Consider the following 11,536-nt stretch of genomic DNA (forward strand, 5'->3'; position numbering starts at 1 on the left):
GGAGCCAAACAGCAGAATCAACCATCAAGCTATTAATTTTTGTTCCAGAAACCACACCTATCAAAACTAACCGTAGGCACTACTTCACTTTTGAAGTAGTGCCGGTAGGCACTACTTCAAAAAGCGCCGTAATGGGCCATTTGGACTGCATGCGTCAGCAGATCTCAGACACAGATATACTTCGTTGTCATGGGGCCAAACACCAGAATCAACCATCAAGTCATTACGTTTTATTCCGGAAACCACACTTTTGAAAACGCATCCATTATATTTTCAAATTGGCACCTTTGCCGGCAGAAAAACGCATCCATTTCATTTTCCATTTAGTGTAGGCCGCCTTACGCTCTACTTCAAAAAGCGCCGTAATGGGCCATTTGCACTGCATGCGTCAGCACACCTCAGACGCCGATACTCGTTGTCATGGAGCCAAACACCAGAATCAACCATCAAGCTATTAATTTTTATTCCAGAATCCACACGTTTCAAAACGCTCTACTTCGAAAAGCGCCGTAGTAGGCCATTTGGAGTGCATGCGTAAGCAGACCTCAGACGCCGATACTTCGTTGCCATGGATTCAAACAGCATAATCCACCATCAAGCTATTAATTTTTATTCCAGAAACCTTTCAAAACAAATCATGTAATTGTTAAATAGCCACCTTGGCTGCCACAGAACGCATCCATTTAATTTTCCATTTAGTGTAGGCCGCGTTACGCTCTACTTCGAAAAGCGCCGTAGTGGGCCCTTTGCACTGCATGCGTCAGCAGACCGGAGACGCCGCTCCTTCGTTGTCATGGAGCAAACAGCAGAATCAACCATCAAGCTATTAATTTTTATTCCAGAAACCACACGTTTCAAAACAAACCATGTAATTGTCAAATTTCCACCTTGGCAGGCACAGAAGCGCATCCATTTTATTTTCAAATTTTCACCTTTGCCGGTAGAAAAACGCATCCATTTGATTTTTCTTTAGCGCAGGTCCCGGTAGGCACTACAAAAAGCGCGTAATGGGCCATTTGGACTGCATGCGTCAGCAGATCTCAGACGCAGATATACCTAGTTGTCATGGGGCCAAACACCAGAATCAGCCATCAAGTCATTACGTTTTATTCCCGAAACTACACCTTTGAAAACGCATCCATTTTATTTTCAAATTGGCACCCTTGCCGGCAGAAAAACGCACCATTTGATTTTCCTTTTAGTGCAGGGCGCGTTACGCACTACTTCTAAAAGCGCCCTAGTGCGCCATTTGGACTGCATGCGTCAGCAGACCTCAGACGCCGATACTTCGTTGTCATGGAGCCAAACACCAGAATCAACCATCAAGCTATTAATTTTTATTCCAGAAACAACACGTTTCAAAACAAAACATGTAATTGTCAAATTGCCACCTTGTCCGGCACAGAAACGCGTCCATTTCACTTTACCTTTAGTGCAGGGCGCATTACGCACTACTTCAAAAAGCGCCCTAGTGCGCCATTTGGACTGCCTGCGTTAGCAGACCTCAGACGCCGATACTTCGTTGTCATGGAGCCAAACACCAGAATCAACCATCAAGCTATAAATTTTTATTCCAGAAACAACACGTTTCAAAACAAAACATGTAATTGTCAAATTTCCTCCTTGTCCGGCACAGAAACGCGTCCATTTCACTTTACCTTTAGTGCAGGGCGCGTTACGCACTACTTCTAAAAGCGCCCTAGTGCGCCATTTGGACTGCATGCGTCAGCAGACCTCAGACGCCGATACTTCGTTGTCATGGAGCCAAACACCAGAATCAACCATCAAGCTATTAATTTTTATTCCAGAAACAACACGTTTCAAAACAAACCATGTAATTCTCAAATTGCCACCTTGTCCGGCACAGAAACGCGTCCATTTCATTTTCCCTTTAGTGCAGGGCGCGTTACGCACTACTTCAAAAAGCGCCCTAGTGCGCCATTTAGACTGCATGCGTCAGTAGACCTCAGACGCCCATACTTCGTTGTCATGGAGCCAAACACCAGAATCAACTATCAAGCTATTAATTTTTATTCCAGAAACGACACGTTTTAAAACAAACCATGTAATTGTCAAATTGCCACCTTGTCCGGCACAGAAACGCGTCCATTTCATTTTCCCTTTAGTGCAGGGCGCGTTACGCACTACTTCAAAAAGCGCCCTAGTGCGCCATTTGGACTGCATGCGTCAGCAGACCTCAGACGCCAATACTTCGTTGTCATGGAGCCAAACACCAGAATCAACCATCAAGCTATTAATTTTTATTCCAGAAGCAACACGTTTCAAAACAAACCATGTAATTGTCAAATTGCCACCTTGCCCGGCACAGAAACGCGTCCATTTCATTTTACCTTTAGTGCAGGGCGCGTTACGTACTACTTCAAAAAGCGCCCTAGTGCGCCATTTGGATTGCCTGCGTCAGCAGACCTCAGACGCTGCTACCTCGTTATCATGGAGCCAAACACCAGAATCAACCATCAAGCTATAACGTTTTATTCAAGAATCCACACCTTTCAAAACAGACCATGTAATTGTCAAATTGCCACCTTGGCCGGCACAGAAACACATTCCTTCCATTTTACTTTTAGTGTCGGCCGCGCGTTACGCTCTACTTCGAAGAGCGCCGTAGTTGGGCCTTTTGGACTGCATGGGTTAGCAGACCTCAGACGCCGATACTTCGTTGTCATGGAGCCAAACACTAGAATCAACCATCAAGCTATTAATTTTTCTTCCAAAAACAACACGTTTCAAAACAAACCATGTAATTGTCGAATTGCCACCTTGCCCGGCACCGAAACGCATCCATTTCATTTTCCCTTTAGTGGAGGGCGCGTTACGCACTACTTCAAAAAGGGATTGCATTGGATTGGTTTGGATTGGATTGGATTATATAACCGATGCATCACAACAATCTAACCACAAACACCACCACCAGCTACACTACCAGCTGTACCATGGCGTACGTACGGGATATTGCTTTCGCATTTACCGTGCTTAACCAATCTAAGCCACAGCGAATTTTTTATTCCGGAAACCACAACTTTCAAAGCAAACCATGTATTTGTCAAATTGCCACCTTGGCCGCCACAGAAACGCATTCCTTTCATTCTCCTTTTAGTGCAGGCCGCGTTGCACACTACTTCAAAAAACGCCGCAATAGGCTATTTGGACTGCATGCGTCAGCAGACCTCAGACGCCGATACTTCGTTGTCATGGAGCCAAACACCAGAATCAACCATCAAGCTTTTACGTTTTATTCCCGAAACCACACCTTTGAATACGCATCCATTTTATTTTCAAATTTGCACCTTTGCCGGGAAAACGCATTTATTTGATTTTCCTTTTAGTGCAGGGCGCTTTACTCACTACTTCAAAATCGCCGTAATGGGCCATTTAGACTGCATGCGTCAGCAGACGTCACATGCCGATACTTCGTTGTCATGGAGTCAAGCACCAGAATGAACCATCAAGCTATTACGTTTTATTCCCAAAACCACACCTTTGAAAACGCATTCATTTTATTTTCAAATTGGCACCTTTTCCGGCAGAAAACCCCATCCACTTGATTTTCCTTTTAGTGCAGGGCGCGTTATTCACTACTTCAGAAAGCGCCGTAATGGGCCATTTGGACTGCATGCGTAAGCAAACCTCAGACGACCCTACTTCGCTGTCATGGAGCCAAGCAGCAGAATTAACCATCAAGCTACAACGTTTTATTCCCGAAACCACACCCTTGAAAACAAACGATGTAATTTACAAATTGGATGCTTTGCAGGCACACGAAAGCAACCATTTCATTTTCCTTTTGGTGCACGCCGCGTTACGCACTACTTCGAAAAGCGCCATAGTAGGCCCTTTTCACTGCATGTGTCAGGAGACCTGAGACGCCGGTATAGCACCGTAAAAAATTTTACACCCCTAAGGGTGCTAAAAAAGGTGCTCCGGCAATGTGCACCCTTTGGTGCACCTTTATAACACCCTTATTTTGCCCTATACACCCTTCATCACTGTCTGAAAGGGTGCTATTCCTCCAAGCACCCTTCATTTTGCGTAGGGTGTAGAAAGGGTGTAAGGAGGCTACTTTTAATGGCCATATATTCAAGTATATACTGCCTTTCAAGGCTCGTGTGTACCAGAGATACAACTAAAAAAGTGGTAGCCACGCATAAAGATTCGCCATTTAACATTACTTCGAACAGATGCGCATATCTTTACATGTAGTTGGCAAAAAACTGCCAACTAAACACAAGTGTTTTCCTCAAGCAGTTTTTAGGATTGTGTAACACATATGCGCACTACCAGTCTGCCAGAATCACTTACGCTGAACAATTCATAGAACAATTTGCTCTTGATTACATCTCTTCAGTGCTGTGTCATATTTAAGTGTCTTGCATTTATCTTCTGGCCTTATTGTAAAAAGCAATATAATCTGAGGACCTCATCTAACACTATAGATGAAAATGGGTGAAATCTATTTCGATAAAAAATGATTTTAATCACCAGAAAAGTGAAGCATAAAAAGTGGAAACAAGACCAAATGCAGCATATTACACTGCAAGCATTCACAGAAAAATTAACACTTTGTAATTGAGGAACATGTGATAATGAAAAAAGTTCAGTAAGTGCAATGCATGTGCAGAAGCATGCAGCAAGCAATTTAGAATGTCATATGATGAAAGCCTAAAAATTGATTTGTCCTGGACCTGCAAGCATGCTTTTGTGGTGCAAGCTCGAAAAATGTTTGTTTCTGTATAGGTATCAAAAATGATCCCATGTGGTTCCGTGAGAAAAATTCTTTATAATCACCCATTTATACCATAGAGTAATCCAGTAAGCAGGATGTTGCTGCAAGCCGACTTGGGAGTAAGATGCGGAGGATATCTGATTAATGTTCTTGCCTTTGGAAGCAACAGCAGCGCAAGCAACAGATCGTTAATCCGCGCTTTATACCAGTGGTAATTGCTGGCAAGCGCTGAAATTTCTTCGGGCACCGAGACGGCAGAATACCCAATTATAATACCAAAACTGAAATAAAAAGTAGGGAAAAAAACTTTTTCACATCGAAACCGAAACAGAAACTGGTTGTCACCGCCAGGTGGCTGCCGGTAGCTGTTTTTCTGTATAACCCTCATGGCGGCTCAGACGCTGTGACACGTTTCGACGTTTGTTAAAATTCGCTACTTGGATTGTGAGCCGTTGTGAAATGTGTTCTGGTTTGCGTGTGTTTCTTCTTGCACAAGGGTGCACAATCGCGTAGTGCTGTCGACATACCCTAGTCGAGGCAAAGGGTAATTTTTCTGGTCTCTAACTTTTCAGTCTGCGCTTTGTGCAGTGCAGGATGGGTGTCCAGGCACAAAGATGCGTGGAGTGTCGCGGTTGAAAGGTTCGAAATGAGGCCTGGAATATTTTCTTCTGTGTGACTACGTGGTAGAGTGTGCCGGCTACGCAGCACTCGTGCTGAACTCGCACTGGTTGGTGTAGTGCCCGTGACACGAAGGCTAACAGCGTTCTGCACGACTACGCAATCGTCTGAAAAGGTAAGCAGTACTCTTGTGAATTATCCGAAGCATATAATGCTCGAACGGTGACCTGTCGTATTGCTGCATTATTCGTGTTCAATGCTCTAAAAAGCGTTTAAGGCGCTTGTTTGTCGCTGGCTGGCCAAATGTCGCCTTGGTGAGTTGCTCTGCCAAGAATTGTCGGTACTTGTTTTGGCATAGGGGATGCTACCGGGCGTGCGCTAGCTTTGCATGATTTTAGTATGCGCATGAGCCTGTTTGCGCGTTTTTTTTTTCTTTTTGAGCACAGGTTTTTCAACGTATATGACTCGTTACGCGTTTCTGCCCATGCTTGTTCACACCACCGCGCACGTTTCAAGGATCGGCACTTTGGCTGCGCGTAAAATGTATGATTGTCTTTCGAGATAGCGTTAGCACTTTGAGGACGCGGGGATTCAAACACTTTCTATGCGCCGCGGTGCTAGGCTGTTGAACCTTAGGTCGTGGGGTCGATCCTCATCGCAGTAACCGCATTTCGATTGAGGTGAAATGAGAAAAAGAATGCCCCTGTGCTGTGCGATGTCAGCTCACGTTAAGAAATTCTAGGTCGTCTAAATTAATCTGGAGCCCCCCAATACTATCAGTGCCCATTTTTTGTGTCTGAATTCAAGCCCCACAATATCCTAAGCACTGTCTGTCACACTGATAATGGGAAATCGGTATCTATCTGCAGGTGGCACATCTGTCTTCCAGTACGAGTCAATGGCATGGATTTTGTGGCCACCATATGGAGTCAAAAGCTGTGTTGTAAGTTGTTACTGCATTGTGCTTTGTTTTTGTGGTTGTAATGAAGTGTTCTTTTACTTTCATTGCTCTTTTCCTTAATGGTACTGCCTGGAACAGTTTGGGTAGCTCTGGCCTCATATGTTAATATGAGTAATATTAGCTGGTCGTTAGAATAGGCCTGTTGCAGGCCATTTGAAGTTTTACATCCAAAATTGGTCTTCTTTTAAATGTTGCATTCTATGCATAAAGTGCGAAATGTGTGCACGTTTTTGGCTACATTGTGTGATACTTTTTCGACTATGAATATTAACATTAGGATGCATGCGTGTTAACTTAAATATGCGTTGTTGTGCCACTCATCGCAGGTCACAGATGTAAAAAAAAAGTGGACACATGAGATAACTGGTTTCATTACTGCTGTCTTGTTTCTGCTAAGCATGGAGAGGTGGGCTATTTGGTTCTTGGTAGAATTATGAGACATCATTCGAGTGTACAAAAACACATAATCAAAAAGAGTAGACACCACGAACCCCGGACTTCAGCTGAGGTTTATTCCATAACATGGGCTTTTTACATGCAAAGTGCTACTAATGATCCCTGGGGCTGAAAAGTATTTCCTCGACCAGGTAACAATTATTCAAGGTTAGGCGGAAGGGTATCTTGCCACTCAAGCTGAACGCATCGGCCTGCATGCATGCCAAGCGTGCAAGTTTAGCACTTTGAAGAGCTGGGAAATTTTTGAAGCCTTTTGTATCTCTGCTGAAAAAGAGAATTATGTCAGCAGCCCTTCTGTAGCACTCCGGAAAAAGGAACTAGATTATCTCAAGGCAAATGTGTTTGTTGGGTCAGCCAGGGAGGTGATGCATAGGCGTGCCGATGTGTTGAATGTGTGTGCCAAGGTACCTTTGTCCCTGTTTTTTTTGTGTGTTTCAGTTTTTGCCACCATGAATAATTATCTGGTCGCGGATATACTTCTCAGCCCCAGGGATTACTAGTACACCTTTGCACATAAAAAGCCTGAGTTGTGGAATAAGCCTCAGTTGAAATCCGGCGTCCATGGAGTTATTATCTTCATCCGTGTAATTTTGTGTGCTGGAATGATGTCTCATGATTCTGCCTTGTTTTCAGTGAATGAGGCCTTCTGGTGTCTCTCTTTTTTGTGTGTGGTGGTTATAACAAAGTGGCTGCTCGTAAACTGACATTTCGGGCTTAATTGAAGAATCCTTGGGAATTTATGTTTGACAGAATGTTCCATGGGGGCTTTCTTGAGAAAATCAGTTATTTGTTGCCCATTTTACTGCATTAACCATTACTCCTCATCATGTCTCAGAACTCATTGATAATCACAAGCTTTCGAGTACCTGAGTTGTGGGTGAGAAGCCTTCTGACATACTTTAAACTACTAAGGATGTGTGGAACCACATTTTACGAATAAATTTTAGCCAATCCAAACCTCTTAGTTTTGTCCCTGACAACCTGAAGCCAACCTGTCAACCATTAAGACTGGAAACCGTTCTGACCCCTCAAACTGTTCTCCTATTTTATTGATGTGCATTTCACATGAACTGTTAGAGCACGAAATGAGTCTGCATATTACTTGCCACCATAATTCAAACTAATTTTTCTACACCAGTCATCACAGCTCCCATTCTCTTTACTTATGTGGAATCCAACTTTTTGAATTTACAACACATTTTCACCCAAATTTAGATTATTTTAGGTGAGTGTCAGCGACTTGAATTTCTCAATATAACCTTTTAGCTACACTCTCATGCCTGAGCCTTCATTCTTTGATATTAGCGTAGATTCATTGCTTCCTGTTGTACTGCTTGTCTTGTGAAGCCCAGTATATCAATATGCAAAATCATATGGCATCCCTCATATCCTGAGTCACTTTGGGATGTTAAACCCCCATAAACCAAACCAAGCATATTGCCAAAGTACACTAATATTAGCCATTCAATAACAGTCTTTATGTCCCAACCATGTTATTATGACTGCATTATTCAGAAGAATGCCCCAACTATCTCAGCTACCCCGACTGTATTTACTTTTGCAAGACGGATGAATGGGCTTGTTGGTAATTCATCGTGACAAAACAGTACAAAGAAGACAAGAATGAGGAAGAAATGCGACGGCACGAGCGCCGACTTTCAACGAGGTTTTTTGGAAAGCACGTCAAAATATCTACATTGTGGCCTAAAAAAAGAGTGAAGATAGGGCGCCTTGTAACATTCACATTGGATCTGTTCAAAACAAAACAAAAGTTGAATATGAAGCATTTAAGAGCATGAACTCTTTCTTAGGGAGCGATAAAGAATGCGTGCACTGAATATTCAGAACCTTTGTTAGTGTCTGTAGCCGATTGCTTTAAGCAGAAGTTGGAACATTCCTGTTGTCCTCTCGTCAAGATTGTAAATCCCAAAAGAACCTGTTCACTTTATACACAATTCATCGCACTGGCTAAAGAAAATAGGCAGTCGAGTTGGCATTGATGTTTTCTCCACACCTATGAAGCTTCAGTACGTGTGTAAGCAGTCAACTGAGATCAGCTATCAGAGTCCCTTCGTACACTGCACAGAAGACATAGTGTGTTCGATCTTCTTGAAATGCGGCTATGTTTACATTGGGCAGACAGACAGGTGTGCCACTGAGAGGTCAAAAGACCACCATGACGATGTGAACAGAGCTTGGGGGAGAAATTTCATGATTCACTACTTTTGCGATTGCGATCGTTTGCCAGATCCTGAACGCTGTGAACCAGAATTCACGTGCTGCATTGTGCCTGACAGACACAGAAAAGTTTGTGCATGAGATAATCGAGGCCGCTGAAATTTCAAAAAACCTCAATCACTGTGTTAGCGCACCTTCTTTATCGCTCGCTAAGGAAGAGTTCATGTTCTTAAAGGCTTCTTAACCAGTTTTTGTTTTGTTTTCAACACATGCAATGTGTTTGACACAAGCTGCCCTTTGTTCGTTGTTTCTTTAGGCCGCAGTGTTTATATTTTGACGTGCTTTCCAATACACCTTGTTGAAGGTCAGCACTCATGCCGTCGTATCTATTTCTTCCTCGTCCTTGTCTTGTCTGCGTTTTTTGTCACAACGTATTGACCTCCTTTTCCAGCTCTAGGGTTAATGGTATGGAGAAACCTTAACCAAATGCAGCTCCACATGCTTGGAGCATGTCACAATGCATGGTGCTGGCACCGCAAAGGTACTCGGGTTCATCAGGAGATGCCTAGGCCTGTGTGCTCTTGCCATGCTGTGCAGTTTATGCACAAAAATTTTGACTCCAAACTGAACTAATTTTTAGCTCTTCCAAATTTGCGCCAAACTGTTTGAAGCTATGCCACCAACTCCATTAATCCAACAGCGACACTCGGTACAGATTATGTGTAATCAGTCATCTCACTTGACCACCAGACATTACTGCATAAAAGGGGAAATCGCTCGTTTAGGTGTATTCCATATACTCTGCATTACTTTTCCACAACTTTGTTAACTTTTGCTGCCCTGCCCTAAACCAGGACGCCACCACCACTAATACAAGAATTTTTCCCTGTTCCCATTGAAGAATAAATGGGCTACCTCACCACATTTTCATTCCATGTGGCCCCTCAAAATTCAGGAAATAAGTGATGTCACTTGGAGCATTGATACTGGTTTGTTTTACGTTTTGTTTGCTGCTGTTTTTATTTTTCGCAACTGATATATCATGAAGTGTCTGCCTCTTTTCTGTCTTAATGTATCGTCTGCAACGTCTCAGCTGTGCTACTGCTCTCACCTTTATGATGTTACCTTTATATTGTCCCTCTTATTAATACCCTACTAAAAGCCGTCAGAGAACAATAAAAATATGACTTTTTTGTATTTTGCTCATTATGGCACACATCACGCTTATTTGTAGGGACATAGGCGAGACCTTTGTCTTGCGGTGGTGCTAGTTATGCTGCTGATGTTGATACTTAATGATGAGCGTATGATATATGGAGTATGAACCTCAAATTATTTTTCTTGTTGAGTGTGAATAGCTTCAGTGGTTCTCACTTTATTCCTGTGGCCACAATACAGTGCTTACTTTTTTAGCACACTAATACAGGCAAGGAAAAAAACTTGTGGATCCTAATTTTTTCTCTTGAATCTTTTCTGCAGAGTGCATCACCCAGTTTTCCAATGCCCTCATGCACTGGCAGTACATCAACAAGGCTCTTTCATGGGGCCCAGCTGCATTACCAAGTGGTAAAGAAGAGCAAGAGGAGCATGAAGACAAAATAAAACTGGCTCTACAAGCTTCAGCTTTTTTTTAATTTTTTGATGTCTCATTGTGACAGATGTAACGTGGCCACGTGGCCCCTGCCCCAACATCTCCCAGCCGTCCAAATGTCGCCAGCAGTCCACCATGTTTTCCATTACCATTTCCAATAGGGTTGCGAACTGTCACAGGAACACACCTGCCATATGGGAAACATCCTTCCTTGAAGGATCCAGGTTCAGCCTGCCTAGCAAAAGGGTGTGGTCCAAGCCACACCCTTCTTTGAAGGGTGCAGGTTCAGCACCCCTAGCAATAGGGTGTGGTCCCAGCACCCCACTTCGAAGGGTGCAGATGCAACACCCCAGTCAAAGGGGTGTCAATATACTCATCCCTAGGGTGCTCCCCATGCGACAAGCCATTTACATACACCCTTAGGGGTGTAAAATGTTTTACTGTGTACTTCGTTGTTATGGAGCCAAACAGCAGAATCAACCATCAAGCTATTAATTTTTGTTCCAGAAACCACACATATCAAAACAAACCATGTAATTGTCAAATTGCCACCTTGGCCGCCACAGAAACGCATCCATTTCGTTTTCCGTTCAGTGTAGGCCGCCTTACGCTCTACTTCGAAAAGCGCCGTAGTGGGCCATTTGGACTGCATGCGTCAGCAGACCTGAGACGCCGCTACTTCGTTGTCATGGAGCCAAACAGCAGAATCAACCATCAAGCCATTAATTTTTATTCCAGAAACCACACGTTTCAAAACAAAGCATGCAATTGTCAAATTTCCACCTTGGCAGGCACAGAAGCGCACCCATTTTATTTTCAAATTGGCACCTTTGCCGGTAGAAAAACGCATCCATTTGATTTTTCTTTTAGTGCAGGGCCCGGTAGGCACTACTTCAAAAAGCGCCGTAATGGGCCATTTGGACTGCATGCGTCAGCAGACCTGAGACGCCGCTATTTCTTTGTCATGGCGCCAAACAGCAGAATGCAC

General features: G+C 43.5%; 1 long non-coding RNA gene across 1 annotated transcript; it reads left to right on the forward strand.

The window, feature by feature from the left end:
- Nucleotides 1–5,327: 5,327 nt before the first annotated feature.
- Nucleotides 5,328–10,566, forward strand: LOC149344128 (uncharacterized). The gene is made up of 3 exons (XR_016282756.1): nucleotides 5,328–5,537; nucleotides 6,232–6,305; nucleotides 10,437–10,566. It is a non-coding gene; the product is annotated as an uncharacterized LOC149344128 (long non-coding RNA).
- The last annotated feature ends 970 nt before the right edge of the window (nucleotides 10,567–11,536 follow it).

Source organism: Amblyomma mixtum, chromosome 5, assembly GCF_055824585.1.
Source record: "Amblyomma mixtum isolate Tamu chromosome 5, ASM5582458v1, whole genome shotgun sequence".
Lineage (NCBI taxonomy): Eukaryota > Metazoa > Arthropoda > Arachnida > Ixodida > Ixodidae > Amblyomma > Amblyomma mixtum.